Here is a 15463-nt window from a genome sequence, read left to right as displayed (position 1 = left end):
CCACCAATTCTCTGATAAGGAGAATTCTACAAGACAGTGTGGCTTATGCTTTACTGCACATACAAATAAGCCAGGGAGGCTGTTCAGAATACCATTCTTCAAACATTCAGAGGTGGACTGTTTGCTCATGATTCAGGCCCAGAACACTTGGGTTCTATCCGACCACAGCTAATTAAGTCCATCATCTAATTAATGGCCCGTTTAAAGTTGACATCTGAAATTTGTACTTAGAATGCTTTCAACAATTCTCATTCGTTCTCATCTGTCCATGGAGCATTTTTAGAACATCTATCCTGCTGTGGACAGTGTTCAGTGTTGTACAGGGTAGAAGTTCACCAGTGGACAAAAAGACAGAAATCCCTGATTCCTTCCTTCCTTCCTTCCTTCCCTCCTTTTTTTGTTTGGTCATGGGGCTTGAACTCTGGGCCTGAGTGCTATCCCTCAGCAATTCAGTTCAAGACTAGCACTCTACCACTTGAGCCACAGTGCCACTTCTGGTTTTCTGGTGGTTTAATGGAGATAAGAGTCTCACAGACTTTCCTGTCCAGGCTGGCTTTGAACCATGATCCTCAGGTCTCAGCCTCCTGAGTAGCTAGGATTATAGGTGTGAGCCACCAATGCCTGGCTCCTGATTGTTTTGTTTACAAGATGGATTCATACACAGTTTACAGAGAATGCTACAGAGGGAAGCTGGAGACTTGAGCTTCAGGTTTTACCCAGCACTGATGCTAGATTTGCTTGTTAACTTTATGAATGAAGCTGCATAATAATACTCTTTAGGAAAAAAACCCACAACAACGAGGTTTGAAGGTCATGCAAATAATGTGCAAACTTATGAAACACCTGGGTGGCTAATGCTGTGGTTGTTCCTAAGTGACTTGTGTGCGCTGTGGAGACACACTATGTGCACTGTGAATTCCAACCAAGAGGGCTTTGCAAACTATCCTGGGAAAATGAATAAAACCAAGACGAGAGAAGAATAGAAACACATTTTAAGAGTCACAGGGTTTTTGTTGAAAGAGAGAGGGAATTTGGATCTGGGCAGCTTAATGTCAAGGAGGGGTGGGTGGGGATGGGGATGTCAACTGGAATGCTAGATGAGAGATGTGGTGAGAGTTCCGGGTGGATGAGGGATTGAGCAGAAGCTGAGTATAGGGAAAGGAAGACCCGGGTTCGAATCCTGTTCTTATCCCTTACTGGCTATTATTATTGTGGACAGGTTCCTTACAGGGTTAATGTAAGAAAAGCCCAAAGATGTGTGTGTCTGTGTATATGTGTGTGTGTGTGTGTGTGTGTGTGTGTGACGACTGTAGGCAACACATTGCAAGCAGCAGGGCTAGGCAGCAGGCTGCTGGCATCAAAAGGAGAGTTGGCTACCCTGTGGTTGGGGTGGGCTAGCAAGGTGCAGTATGGGAAGTGTCTCTAGCTTTGCAGATCTGAGCTGCCACTGGCATGGGGGATGCTTCTAAAAGACACCAAAACTTGTCTGGGCGGATGCTCTGGAATGGTTTGTGGCTTTGCGGTGAATGGAGGCCCTTATCACAGAGTTCATTATCAGAAGGCTTCCTGGATATACACAGTATCCTTTCTTCCATGCTCAGCAGCAGATAAGCAAACTATCTCACAGGGCTCCCTGGCAGGACTTTCACCTTGCATCAGGGCTGGAAAAGCCAGCAGGGGATGGGGGAAACCCTGGGAATGCTCCTCACCACTGCAGAGCCAACAGAAAAGCAAGTTGTCATGGACCAGTGCAAAGACAGAGAGGTTTCTTTTCTCCTCCTTCTCCTCCTCCATCACCTCCTCTTCTTCCTCCTCCTCCTTTTCCTTCTTCTTCTCTTTCTCCTCCTCCTCCTCCTCCTTCTCCTCCCCTCCTCTACCTTCTCCTCCCCTCCTCTACCTCCTCCTCCTCTTCCCCTCCCTCGTCCTCCTCTCCTTCCTCCTCTTTATTACCTTCAAACCACAACCCTACTTTTGTGATGGACTTATTTGGCATGTCCCAGAATGTCTCTGCTTTTTTAACCTAAGACCCTACCCTATAGTTTTCAGCAGAAGTGACATTTTTCTATGTGTGACCTCAGAAAAAATGAACTATCCTGGTCCTCAGTTCCCTCCTTAATTAAAAAGGAGATCATGATTCCCATCTTATAGGGCATGACAGACAGAGAAAGACCTCCTGACCTCCATTCCGCAAAAATGTCCGTGAACATGAGAATGTGCCATGTTCCCTCTGAGAGGGATGAAAGTTAAAAGTGGAATCATAGCCTCGAGGGGATAGGGAAAGAACCCTGTGTTGTTTGGGGGGGGCCAGGGGTCCTTGGTGATCACAAAGGCCTTTGTAAGGAGGAGAAAGAATCAAGAGAGTTCATGTTACAATGATGCAGTGAGAGAAAGAAGTTAGAGACCTACACCCAGATAAACCTAGGCAGCCAGAAAATGAATTCTGGAATCTCCAAGAGGAACAATGCCTTGCCAACAATTTCATTTTAGCCCAAATGAAATCCAACAGGAATTTCTAACCTCTAGAACCCTACGGTCGTAAATGTAGCATATGAAGCTACTATGTTTGTGGTAACTTATTCTAGCAACAATAGAAGACTAATAGATAGAATTAGTTTATTATTATTTTTTGCCAGTCCTGTGGCTTAAACACAGGGCCTGGGTGCTGTCTCTTGCTTCTTTTGCTCAAGGCTAACACTCCATCACTTGAGCCACAGTGCTATTTCTGGCCTTTTCTGTTTATGGAGTACTGAGGAATCAAACCCAGGTCTTCATGCATGCTAGGCAATCACTCAACCAAGCCACATTCCCAGTCCATGAATTAATTATGATATTCTACATTGTTGATGTTGGGTAAGACACTGTCCCTTTGTATTACTAAGTGTTAAATGGAGGTGATACTAAGTCCTTTCTGATGCAAATACACTCAGCATTAAATGGCTAATGTATAGGAAGGATGAGAATGCAGCCATATACTTAAGGCCATGAGGATGTTAATACTGCTATTGGGTAAAAGCTCATAGCATGGTCATGTAGTATGTTTCAAATATAACTATGACTATTTGTGCTACATGACAAGTAGAAAAAAGAAGGGGCCTTGGCTACTACTCTAGGGCTTCTTCTAATTGTGGAAACTCTAGTTACAAATTGCAAGAGGCCTCCAGGTGTTTGGGGCTTGGCCTAGTTCTTATGTGCATAAGAATTTGTAGTCTTCTTGAAGAAGGTAGTCTGGCTGCAGGCGCTGCAGGTTTCTACTATTCCACAAAAACCCCTAGCCCTTTGTGACTTCAGTGAACCATCAAAATGTTATCCTCACCCATGATCAAGGAGCTAAGAATTCAAGCAGGGCTGGGTTGCATTGGTCTCCTGATGCACCTCAGTCAAAGACTCTGAGCCCAAGTCAGCTTCACTCAAATGCTTAATCGGGAATGGCTAGAAGAGCCAGGGGATAGTATCAATTTTTCTCCATTGTCTCTTAAGGCGCTAACTTGGATCTTTCTAGAAAAGGGCTTCTGGAGAGTTTCCAGAAACAGGGTCTGAAAGACAAAGCTAGGAGACACAACAGGTTTCCATACCCGATATTCCAGAGGCCAAAGCAGTCAGAGTTCTTGCTGGGGTTCCCATGACCCACCCCTTCATGGGAGGGATGTCAAAGAATTTGCGATGACTCAGAGAGGGAAAATTTCCCTCCTATGTAATACAACACAGCCTGTTAGTCCGCCTCTCTCCAATCATTCTGGCTTCAGCTAAGTGACTGTGTCTACTGTTTGGACGGTACTATGCTAAGTGCTTTCCTATTCGTGATTATTCTGGATCCTTTGAGAAGAAAGCATTATGCTTCATATAAGCCCAAGCCCAGGGGATGTAGGCACTCACTGAGTGTGCCTTCTCTGGCTTCCTGGACATTTGCTTTGTAGGACAAGCTCATGGAACATGAAGCTTGGCGATTCCACTTTTCTAACTTGTCAGACAGAAGGGCCTCTGCAGGAATGTAGGCCATCTTAACATCTGTGTCCCGGGAGGGCCCCTGGGGAGCTTTGAGCCCAGTGCAGAATGGACTTCAAATGAGCACCCGTTGCTAAAATGCTTTGAGCATCTCAAGCAACAGAAGCCTGGCAGCCGTTAATGGTGGGTCCCTGCCATGGGAAAGATGCTTTGTCACTTCTAGCACTGGGCTGGTGGCTTGGATGAATAGGGGCTAATAGTCCCTAGGGGCTCCTGTCAGTTGTCTCTGTAGACACAATCAATTAATTTTAGAAAAAATGGAGCTCAACAAAAGAAGAAAGGGGGAAAAACAAACACACAAACAACAACAGCAACAAAACCTGCTCAACCTGACAGGGCTGAAAGGAAAATAACAGTTCTGCTGCCAAATGCCCCCAGAGGTAGTATAAGGAAAAACACTGGCAGTGCCATCTAGAATATTCTAGGCACCCTGTGCCAGGTGGTATCCAAGGAAGGCAGGGAGGAAGGAAAGAGGGGCCAGGGTCTAGGTGGAGCCTAAGGCCAGTCTGCCTGGAGCTACCTGTAGAGTTTTCTGTATTTTTTGAGAAATTAACATCTTTCAAAAATAAGATCAATTTGATGCTGATTGAAGCTGAAACCTCCACAAGTCTGGCCTGTTAAGTGTCTAACTCTAGAGTCCCTGAACAAATTGTTTTTCCTTTCTATATTGATCCCTGGGAACTCTGGCTCAGCTTGGCTTGCTCTTGGGGACAGGCCTAGAAAGGGAAGTCCTCTCCCCCCTCTATCCTCTTCCCCCCATCACAAGGATTCCAGCAGGAGGGAGATTTAAAGAAAAAAATCCCCTCATTTCTTAAGCTGGGCTGAAGAGCTCTCTGCCTGGATTCATTCAATGTTCACTGTCCAAGGTACTTTCAATATAGAAGTCTCATTTCATTTGCATGGCTGTGAGACAGCCAGTTATTCAGTTACCTAACATTTGTTAGGAGGATGTGAATTCAGTGGGCCAACAACTTGCCTTTTAAAGTAACAGGTTTCCAGGTATAAAGGTGAACTCTGTGTGTGTGTGTGTGTGTGTGTGTGTGTGTGTGTGTGTTGGTGTTGGGGCTTGAATTTAGAACCTCATGCTCTTGTCTATTACACTCAAGGCTGTTTCTCTACCACTTGAGCCATACCTCCACTCTGACTATTTTGCTTATTAATTGGAGATAAGATTTTCATGTACTATTCAGCCCGGGATGGCTTTGAACCGCAATCCTCTGATCTCAGCCTCCTGAGTAGTTAAGATGACAAGATTACAAGTGTGAAAAGATGAGCCTTTTGAGTCTTAGTTGAATATCTACTAGGTAGAACAAGAACGGAGATCTCAGGTACAAAACGCACCTCAAAATTGTGTTAGATACTTGACCTAGAATGGAGGAATTTTAAGCTTTGGCAGTTTGCTGATGCAATGAACTCCTTCAGAGAATAATGTTTTAAAAGATAAGGCAAAACATACGGAGTTCCAAAAGAAAGCAATTGCATTAAAATAAAATCACAACAACAACAACAACAACAAAAAACAAATCAGTGGTATAGTAATGTACATGCTTCTTTATCATTCTGAGCAACGACATCTAGCAAAGGTCTGACTACTGTAATTTCCCATAGTGACAAACATAAACCATATTATGAGATTTCTGCAAAAACAGCAAGTGCGACATGATAATATCTAAGATTTTAATTGGTGGCAAAGTCACAAATAACTGCTAGCAGCATTGGGTCTGTTGTGTATCATTATAATTCAAGGGTATTACTAAATTTCTGCTAGAAGTTAATGAAAAGAAGATGAGGAAATGAATCTAACATCTTTGCCTTGCTTGGTTTGTATCAAGTGCAGCAGCTGACACTGTTCTGCATGTTTACCCTCGTTCCCCTCCCCCACGTCAATCCTCAGAGGTAGGTGCTTTTGCTTACATTTTACCGATTTAAAAAAAAAATAAAAAGCAGGAACTATAAAGGATTAAGTATCTGAACCAGGATTGCCCAAAGTCTGTTTGATACAATCTCTTGCTCCATGTAGGGACTCTGAAACCCTGTTGGAGGCAATTTTGTTTCAAGGAGAGTGTTTTTTTTTGGATTGTTCCCAGTTGAATTTAACCTTTTTCAGTTGCTCCCTCCTGCCCATAAACAGGGCTAATTCTGCCACTTATCCCTGATGACCTCATAGATACCCCTGCCCCCTTTCCAGGGACATGTTCCCTGAGTCCATTCCCTGCCTGTTACATTTGCTCTTAGCTTTGAAGGCCTCACCTTGGAATATTTGTCACTATGGAAAGTGAGCTATTACTTTTTTTGTGATTATGAACATTTTTTCCTGCTAGATCATAAATTCATGGTTTAGAACTCTCCTTAGGTTTTATTGTATTTTTCCCCTTTCTGGAATTACTGGGTTTTAAACTCAAGGCCTTGAGCTTGTTAGACTGGAGTTCTACCACTTGAGCCACATCCCCAATACTTTTTGTTCTTTAGTCCTTTTTCTTTTTGGATAGGGTTTTCTGCTTTATGTTTGCCTGCATTGACATTGGAAGGATGGTCCTCCTGATTCTCCTCTTTGTAGGTAGTCTCTGGGAGTATTCTGCCTAGTTTTGCACTACCTTTACGTCTGACAAGTGTTGGCAATGTAGACACCCAATAACTGTAGAATGGATGAGTGAGGACGAATGCATTATAGCCTTGAGGTACAATCTACTGCCTCATAATGATAACTGACATGCTTGATCCCCACCCCTACCCCTATGCTACCTTCTAATTAATCACTAGCTAGATTCTTTTATTGCTGTTTACTAAATGGGTCCTGTTGTCTCTCTGGCCTTCGAGTCATCATTCTTTCCTCTGAATCTCCTCCAATTCTCTTTTTTCAAACGTTATTTCTACTTTGAACTTCTAGGACTCAAAAGTTCTGGGAAATAGCTGTTGGATGCGGTGGGAGACAGCGCTCAGTACGGAGGCTGGCTCTCTTCCAAAGCTTTATATCTGGTGGGCTGCAAGATAGAAGCTGTGGGGCTTCTATTCCACTCTAGGAATGAGCTGTGAGAGAGGAAACAAATGCTTAGGCTGGTAGCATACAGGTATTCTTAATGATACCTGTCATGTTTTCCCTAATACACCAGGCTTTCAGGAAGACATTTCATTTCTGACCCTTTGCCTGTGTGTAGAGAAAACTTTGCATTTCAGCTCCTGTGGGCTAAGCAGAAAATAAGGATACTGAGCAAGCCTTCTTGGTCTGCTGGGGTTATGACAGAAACAGGGGGCACCTCTTAGTCTATATTTGGGGGTGCTTCCCACTCCAACTGACTTGAATTCAGTCTGTATTTTTCTGTCTTAGTGCTTGGCATTTAGATCAACAATGCAGAATAAAACTCCATCCTCTGTCTAAGTCTCCAAATATTAAGAACTGAATGGAGGCTTCCCAGACTTAGGCTTTTAAATTAAATTCCTTGCTTTGAGCAATTTGGATTACGTTAGAGGATAATCTTGTTGCCTCTTTTGGAGGTGAGGAAAATAGTAATGCACTTTGGAGAATCTTCATTTGAACCAGTTTTGAGAACGATTCTAAAGGATTTCTAAAATCACATCAAGTGTTCGGCTGTACCACTAAATAGGAAGGAATATCCCAAAGTGATTGAATTAAAGTCAATAACATTTGTTTGGTATATAAGTTTAGTAATATATATATTTTTTGGCTTGCATTTGAATGAAAGAAATTCCAGGTGTGAGAAGGCGCTCTCCAATTGCAGGTAGTAGAAAAAACTTTCCCTCCCTCCCTCCCTCCCTCCCTCCCTCCCTCCCTTCCTTCCTTCCTTCCTTAACTCAGGTTCTGGATGCTCTCCTTTAACTTTTATGCCCAAGGCTGACAACTCTACTGCTTGAGCCATAGCTCCATTTCTGGTTTTTTTTTTTCTGGTTAATAGACTTTCTTGTTTGGGTTAGCTTCAAAACCAAGATCCTCAGATCTTAGCATCCTCAGTAACTAAAGATTACAGATATGAGCCACTGGTGCCTGGCTTAGAGGAGCAACTTTTCACTTATTTTTACTTGACCTTGAACTTGAATTCTGTCCTGCCTTGCATGTCCACCCACTGCATGAAGTTCCAATGATAACACAAAGGTAGTAGGAGCATTGGGTGTTGGAGTTAGAAGGGTGTGGGTTTAATCTCAGGTGGTTCATGACTGTGGGTTGAGGCTCCAAACCCTAACTCCGTCTCAGTTTCTCCTCTATAAAATGGAAAATGGTATTCCTCCCCTCAAAGGATTATTGCAGACTTTAAATGAAGTCAAGTCTGTGAAGCAATTTTGTACAATGCTAAATGGTTTACAGTGGTAAACAGTCACTCCTAGGCAGCAGTTTTTAAAAGGAGCAATCCATCCACTTCAGCACATGTTCTGGCTGACTAAATATCATACACTGGGCACATTAACATACAGGGTTCCACTAAATCCCAACATCTATTGCATAGAGTTGACAGTGAGCTGAGGTGGTTCCAGCAACCTAGGGTGGCATGGGAAGAAATAATCTAGGAAGCGGCCAGGAGAACAGTCATGCATGGCAGGTCTCCTGGCCTTAGCTGGGCCTTGCCGACTCCTACGGAGGCACTCTGAAGGTCGCTGCAGAGGGGTCTGCACTTTCTAGGCCATAGCAGCTTAAAATGAAATAGGATTTTAAAATGGAGAGTTATTTTCTCATGGGAGTCTTGCGGGGCAAAGGTAGAACTACAGGGAGACAAGGTGGGCACTGGAGGAGAAACCTTGAAGGACACATCCGCCCTCAGGTATGACCTGCCCTTATCTGTTCCTGTACATGGTGCCTCCTAAACTCTGCACCCCTTTGCCCCAGCCCTGGCAAAGAGGCTGTCCCCAGCAAAGGAAGCTTCTGACCGAGTGTACAGCCCTTAAAGGGAGTAAACTTTGAAAGGACCTCTGTTTGGACGTCTGTGTTTGGTGAGTTCCATTTTATTTATTCATAAGATGCAGGTGGAAGAGTTTGGCTCTTCTGGGGACCGTACCTGGGACCTAGGACCAGAGTCATGGAGATGTTTTCAGGAAGTAGAAGTGATGGAGAAAGAAGAAAAGTCAGTAAGACAAAACAGCAATGAAGTCACTGTTTTGGTGCACCAAGGCCTTTGAAGAAGTAGGCAGAATGTCCTAAATTAATCCTCAGAGCACAGGAGGGTGACATGTCTTATCTGTCTGTCACTTCCCCATTGATACAAGATACCTCAATAGTAACCACTTGGCCAGATATACTTGTTTGTAGGCACAGGCTAAGGTCTTGGAATGGAACTAGTAGAGTAGAAGTGCTGGGACCATAGGGCAAAGGTGCAGAACAAAAAAGAAGAAGGGTAGGAATTGATGTCTTCTGAGAACCCACGGTAACATAGGAAGACAGGAAATACACATATGATGGGCTTTATCATAAAAGAGAAAACTATGATTACTAAATATGGGTGATCATCAGAAAAGTACAGTGGGAACTTAAAGGGGGTGTTCCAGAAGCTGGAGGTACCAAGAAAAGCAGTGGTGAAGGGAAACAAGTGGTATTTTGTTGTTGTTACAGTAGTGGGAATTAAACTCAAGGCCTCATATTGCTAAACAAGTGGTTTACCACCTGACCCGTGCCCCAGTCCTTGTGTTTCCGTTTGTTTTTCAGATAGAGTCTCATGCTTTTGCCCATTTTGCCTTAGATCATGACCCATCTGCCACCACCACCTTAGTACTAGGGCAGCAATGTGCAGGACACTGTGCCCTGCAAAAATGACTTTTGGTATGAGGGTGTGAAGATGTGCATTGTCTCCACAACTTAATTCCCTTCCTTTTCCCTTCCCCTTCCTTCCTTTCCTTTCTCTTCCCTTTCTTTTCCTTCTTCCCTTCCCCTTCCTTTCCTGTACTGGGGCTTAAGCTCAGGGCCTGGACGTTCTCCTCAAGCTTTTTTACTCAAAGCTGGCACTCAACCACTTGAGCCACATTTCTACTCCAGGATTTTTTTCTGCAGATAAGAGTCTCATGTGGTCTTTTTTTTTTTTCTGCCTACACTGGCTTTGAACTGTATCCTTCAGATCTTAACCTCCTGAGTAGCTAGGATTTTAGGCATGAGCCACTGACACCTGGACACAACTTTTTAAAATTCCAAACAAATCTCTCAAGCAACAAACAGAAAGCTATTAGCGTAGCAGTGATAGCAACATTATGATCCTATACCTTACTTTCCTTGTAAAAGAAAAAACAATCAATCTGTGATGGGTGGAAATCAAATTGCTTGCTTGCTTGGAAGTCGTTCATGAATTAACAATCTCTGCTAATCACTCCTAGTTGATATTTATCATAGGTACATTTTTACAAGATGAGTTCTGTCACCAATGCCGGCAGCTCCTCACCAAGTCCCACTAGCAGCTGCAAATATTCATTAATAATATTTTGTTTGGGTTCCCACTTGCCACTTTCCATTCTCTTCCTCCATAAGTATGAACCGCATCACTACCAAATGGCACCTACCAAAAGGAACACAAAGGCAACTTGGAAATTGTAAATGAAAACAGCTGTTGGAAAATGCCATTATCCCATGCATGCTACAATAAATAGCATTAACATTCTTAAGTGACAGGCCTCCGAATTGGACTGCAAGGAGTTCACATTTAAAATTAAATGAGGGATGAATCCTTTGCATCCCTGGATGCTACAGGTGGCTTGGTGACAGGCATCTCTTAGTGTTTCCATTTTACTGCAGCTGTTAAAGAGTCAGCTAAGCAGGGATTGGACAGGCAGGCATTTAGAAAGGTGTAACTGCCAGAAGCATTCACTGTCTAACTGTCTGGATGCAAAACTAACTTAGCATAGCAGTGGAATGGGAGAGCTTTTGAAATGATTTCTTCTCAAACAGCGTACGTCCTGTGCCACGAAGTGGCATCATTCTTTTTATCTTGTTAATGATAAACTTTTGGGCCCCATACATCATGCCCAGTTCTTCATTAGAGCAATAAGAAGAAAGGGTGTGCATTATCATGGCCAGAGTGTTGATTGATGGATGGAGTATGTCTACACACACCTTCGTCTTTGTCAGTAATGCCACCCTATGTATTATCATTGCTCAGATGTGGCAGATGCTACACTACAATTGAATCTTGGCCCTGCCACTGCCAAGCTCTTTGGCCTTAAGCAAACTGTTTATTCTGTGTGGGCCTCACTGTTTGCATCTGTAAAACAGAGACAGGGATCTTCACTTTCAGGTTGATGGGGAGGAAGTAAAACCTGTGACATGATGCTGACAGCTCTTATTTTAGACTTCATTTTGAGATCACTATTAAAAGAATACTGTATCAACCCCTAGCCAGGTGCCAGTGGCTTACGCCTGTAATCTTAGTTACTCAGGAGGCTGAGATCTGAGGATTGTGGTTCAAGGACATCCTGGGAAGAAAAGTCCCCATGAGACTCTCATCTCCAATTAAATACTCAAAAACCAGAAGTGGTGCTGTGGCTCAAGTGGTAGAGCACTAGCCTTCAGCACAAAGTGGCTCAGGGACAGTGCTCAGGCCCTTAGTTCAAGCCCCTGAACTAAAAGGGGGAAACATCAACCCCAGGTTGATGTTCTAAGATGAGGATGAAGATGATAGCCATAAAATGTTGGGCTCAATAAACTAAGACTGGGCACAGGTTTTTTTTAGAGTACATGCTCATCACGTAGAGCTCTCTCTCTCTCTCTCTCTCTCTCTCTCTCTCTCTCTCCCTCCCTCCCTTTTTCTCCCTCCCTCCCTCCATCCCTTCCTCCCTCTCTTTCTCTCTCTCTCTCCTTCCCTTTTCTCCCTCCCTCCCTCTCTCTCTCTCTCTCTCTCTCCATCTATACCTATTCTAAATAGCCATCTAGACCATTATGTGACTTCTGAAAGCATTTTTTGTATCATTTCCTTCAAGAAAATTCATACATTTCTGAGGGTACCAAGATACCTCAGATGCAATACATGTGATCCATTGTGGATGAATGAGATCTCTGAATGACTCTGATGTCAAATTTGTAAATTGGAAAGAAATTATATAATAACAGGAAATATGTATTTTCTGTTTTTTAAAAAAATGTTCTGGGCTTGTAGATTTTTCTGAGAAGATAAATCAATACCTTTCTATTAAAGTATCAATCTGAGTTGTAGGCCTAGAGAAACAATTGTGGAGAAGATGATGGTCAGACACAGAAGGTGGCCAATAAATGTGTGACAAGTTCAAACTATTGGCTGAGCATATGAGACTCCATTATTTGCAAAACATCATTTAGAAATTGCCTCCATGACATATGATTCTTTAATATGAAGTTGTCAGTGCATCTATCATCTATCAAACTATCACCTAGTCATCTATTATTCTATCACTCTACCATCTGTCTATTATCTAACATCTATAACGTCTATATATCATCTCTCTTTCATTTTATCTATCATCTTTTGTGTCTATGTTTTTATATATTATCAACCAACCTATTATCCTCTATCCATCTATCATCCAGGTATCTATCATGTTTGTATTTATGTACCTATCTAATCTATGTAATCTTCATATGTATGATCTATACCTCAGTCAATATATCTCTATATATGTATCTATGTATCTGTGTATTTCTGTATGTATGTATGAACCTAACTATCTATCTATCTGTCAACTGTCTAACTTCTGTATTTACCCTGACCATGTCCCAAGTTCTATAGAGAATGAGAGTCTGAATAGTAGAGCAGGATCAACTTTGATTAGCACTCAACTGCATGTAAAGGGAATCATCCTGGGCATGTAGCTGTGAACTGTGGCTTCTCTCTTTGGCTATCTTAACTGTGCATCAACAGCATCTACTAATGTCAGGAGGCCAAGGATCAATGTATATTTGTTTTGAAAATGAACTCTTACAGTGAGTATATGCTTGGGATCTTGATGTGCTGGACAAAATAAATAAACCCATGAGAATTATATTTGCCTGTAAATAAATTTGTCCCCAAAAGAGATTTCCAGATGTGCATGCTCACAAAGGCTAACTCCTCCCTCTCCAGGTAGCTGAGATAATCCGAAAGAATGAGATCGAAATACCATTTCAATATTCAAAACCATCCTAACATCTCATGCAGAAAGGGCCAGATGGAGAGGTAGACCGATGGTGCTGCCATATTGTTCTCTCAAATGCACGCTCCTATAATGGATCTTAACTTCAAAGATCTTTCCTCTCAGCAATGGCTTTGGGTTTGCATGCTGGGGTTGTCTTAATGAGCGGATGTGGATCCTGAAAGGGTCCGTGTGGCTCAGGAGGCAGCAATGGGAAGAATAGCAAATCCATGCCTTTTTGGTTTGAATTCCTTCCTCCAGCTCTTATTCTTCAAGGGCCTAGCAGAGCTTGATTCTGTGTTTCTGTTTGGTGCCCAGACAGCGTATTCCTTTTAACACAGATTTGTTCAAGTAGACTTCACTGGGTGCACACATCCAGCTATGTTAAAATAATGTTAGAGGTCTGCAGTGAAGCAATCCAAAGCAGAGAATTCCAGTTTCAGGCTGCCACGCTACCTTTAAATCAACGGAATGTGCCGGCATACGGCTGTCCGTAGACTCTTCTCACTGCTGTTAGCTTCATAATAGGATCATTCAAGTTCTCTTATCTGGTCTCCTCGATGCTCAGATCCAACTATTTCAAACAGAAGCGATTTGTCACACGGTGGCACCCTTCCTGCTACAAATGGTACAAGGATGCAGCCCGCTTGCTATAATGGGGGCCTCAGCTTCCCTTTCCTCGGGTAAGTAACTTCATTTACAGAGAAAATGAGCCCTTAGAAGCCTGAAATAAGCACACCCATATGCTACAAAACACAGCACCCAAGTGCCAGGTGAAGTCCTTTATGGCACATTGGATTCCCTGTTGGCTCCTGGACCAGTGTTTGCCCATGGCATGGCAGATTAAACCTCTCCATTGATAGTGCAGTCCACTTGATTGCTTCTACCTGTTCAGCTTTTGTGCTATTAGCTATGTGGATGTCTCATTACCCATGCTCACTTAATCAGCACCTTTTGAATATCAGCTGCATTCCACATGGAGAGTTCCAGAATGGGAGTCACAAAAGTGTGTCTCCTCCCACTGAAACATGCAAATTGGAATTGCATTGTGAAGACAGCTGGTGACATGCTAACATGCAGGAGGAATGTGCGTTCTCACACCTTTAGTCTCCCCACCCCCCTCTCCTGGGCCCAGCATGTCTGCAGGTGGAGAAGGACAAGTTGCTGACATCCGGGCGCCCTGCCATTGTTCAATAGAACCTGACTTGAGTTCATACACAGACAGTCCTATCTTCCCCAGGTTCACATTTCTTTCTTCTCATTGTTTTTACAGGTCTGATTAGGTCTTGCGCGCCTGAAAATGAGGTTCTGCCTCGATCTGACTCCAGACTTGTGAGGAAGAATTAACACCCTGCTGCTGCTTGAGGCTTTATTCCCTTGAAAGTCTACTTTCTGTTGTAGCTTTCCTAGGTCAAGGCTTTTCTTGAAACTTCCATGGCTCTAATGTGCAGGTGCTTGGGAGAAAATTTATTTGCTGCTTATTATTTTTGTACCAGTACTGGGGCTTGAATTCAGGGCCTGGGTGCTGTCCCTAAGCTGTTTTGCTCAAGGCTGACATGGTTAACAAGAGTTAAGAGACTCACAGCCAGGTACCAGTGGCTCACACCTGGAATCTTGAGATCTGAGGATTGCAGTTCAAAGCCACCCAGGCAGGTGGTTTATCCCCAATTAGCCAACAGAAAATCAGAAATGGCACTGGGGCTCAAATGGTAGAGCACAGCCTTGAGCAAAAGAGCTCAGGGACAGCACCCTGAGTTCACAAGCAACAACAACAACAAACATAGTCTCATAGATTTTTCTGCCAGGGCTAGCTTTGAACCATAATTCTCACTTCTCAGCCTTCCGAGTAGATAGGATTATAGGCATAAGCCACTGGCCCCCAGCCTACTGATGATATTTCATTTTACTTTATAATTATGTACCAGCAATAGTACACATATGACCATTAAACCTACTACAATATACATAGAATTTTACATTGCGGGGGCTGGGAAGGTGGCTCAGTGGTACAGCGCTTGCCTTGCATGCATGAAGCCTGGGTTCGATTCCTCAGCACCACATAAGCAGAGAAAAAAAGCCAGAAGTGGCCCTGTGGCTCAAGTGGTAGAGCGCTAGCCTTGAGCTGAAGAGCTGAGGGACAGTGCCCAGGCCCAGAGTTCAGGCCCCATGACCGGACCCAAAAAAAAAATTTTTTTTTTACATTGCGATTCAAGGCTCCTGGAGCCTTGATGTAGGGCCTTGTGGTTCCTACAGCTTCCTACAACTGTGTGCTAGGAACTATGATAGCTAGTCATATGACCCAGATTTAGGGGAGCATTTGAATTTTTTTTTTTGTTGGACATGGGGCTTGAACCCAGGGCCTGGGCACTGTACCTGAGATTCTTCTACTCAAGGT

This window comes from Dipodomys ordii, unplaced genomic scaffold (assembly GCF_000151885.1).
Source record: "Dipodomys ordii isolate 6190 unplaced genomic scaffold, Dord_2.0 Scaffold10, whole genome shotgun sequence".
In the NCBI taxonomy this organism is placed as follows: Eukaryota; Metazoa; Chordata; class Mammalia; order Rodentia; family Heteromyidae; genus Dipodomys; species Dipodomys ordii.
The sequence above is the reverse complement of the archived record's forward strand: the minus strand, read 5'-3'. Positions refer to the sequence as shown.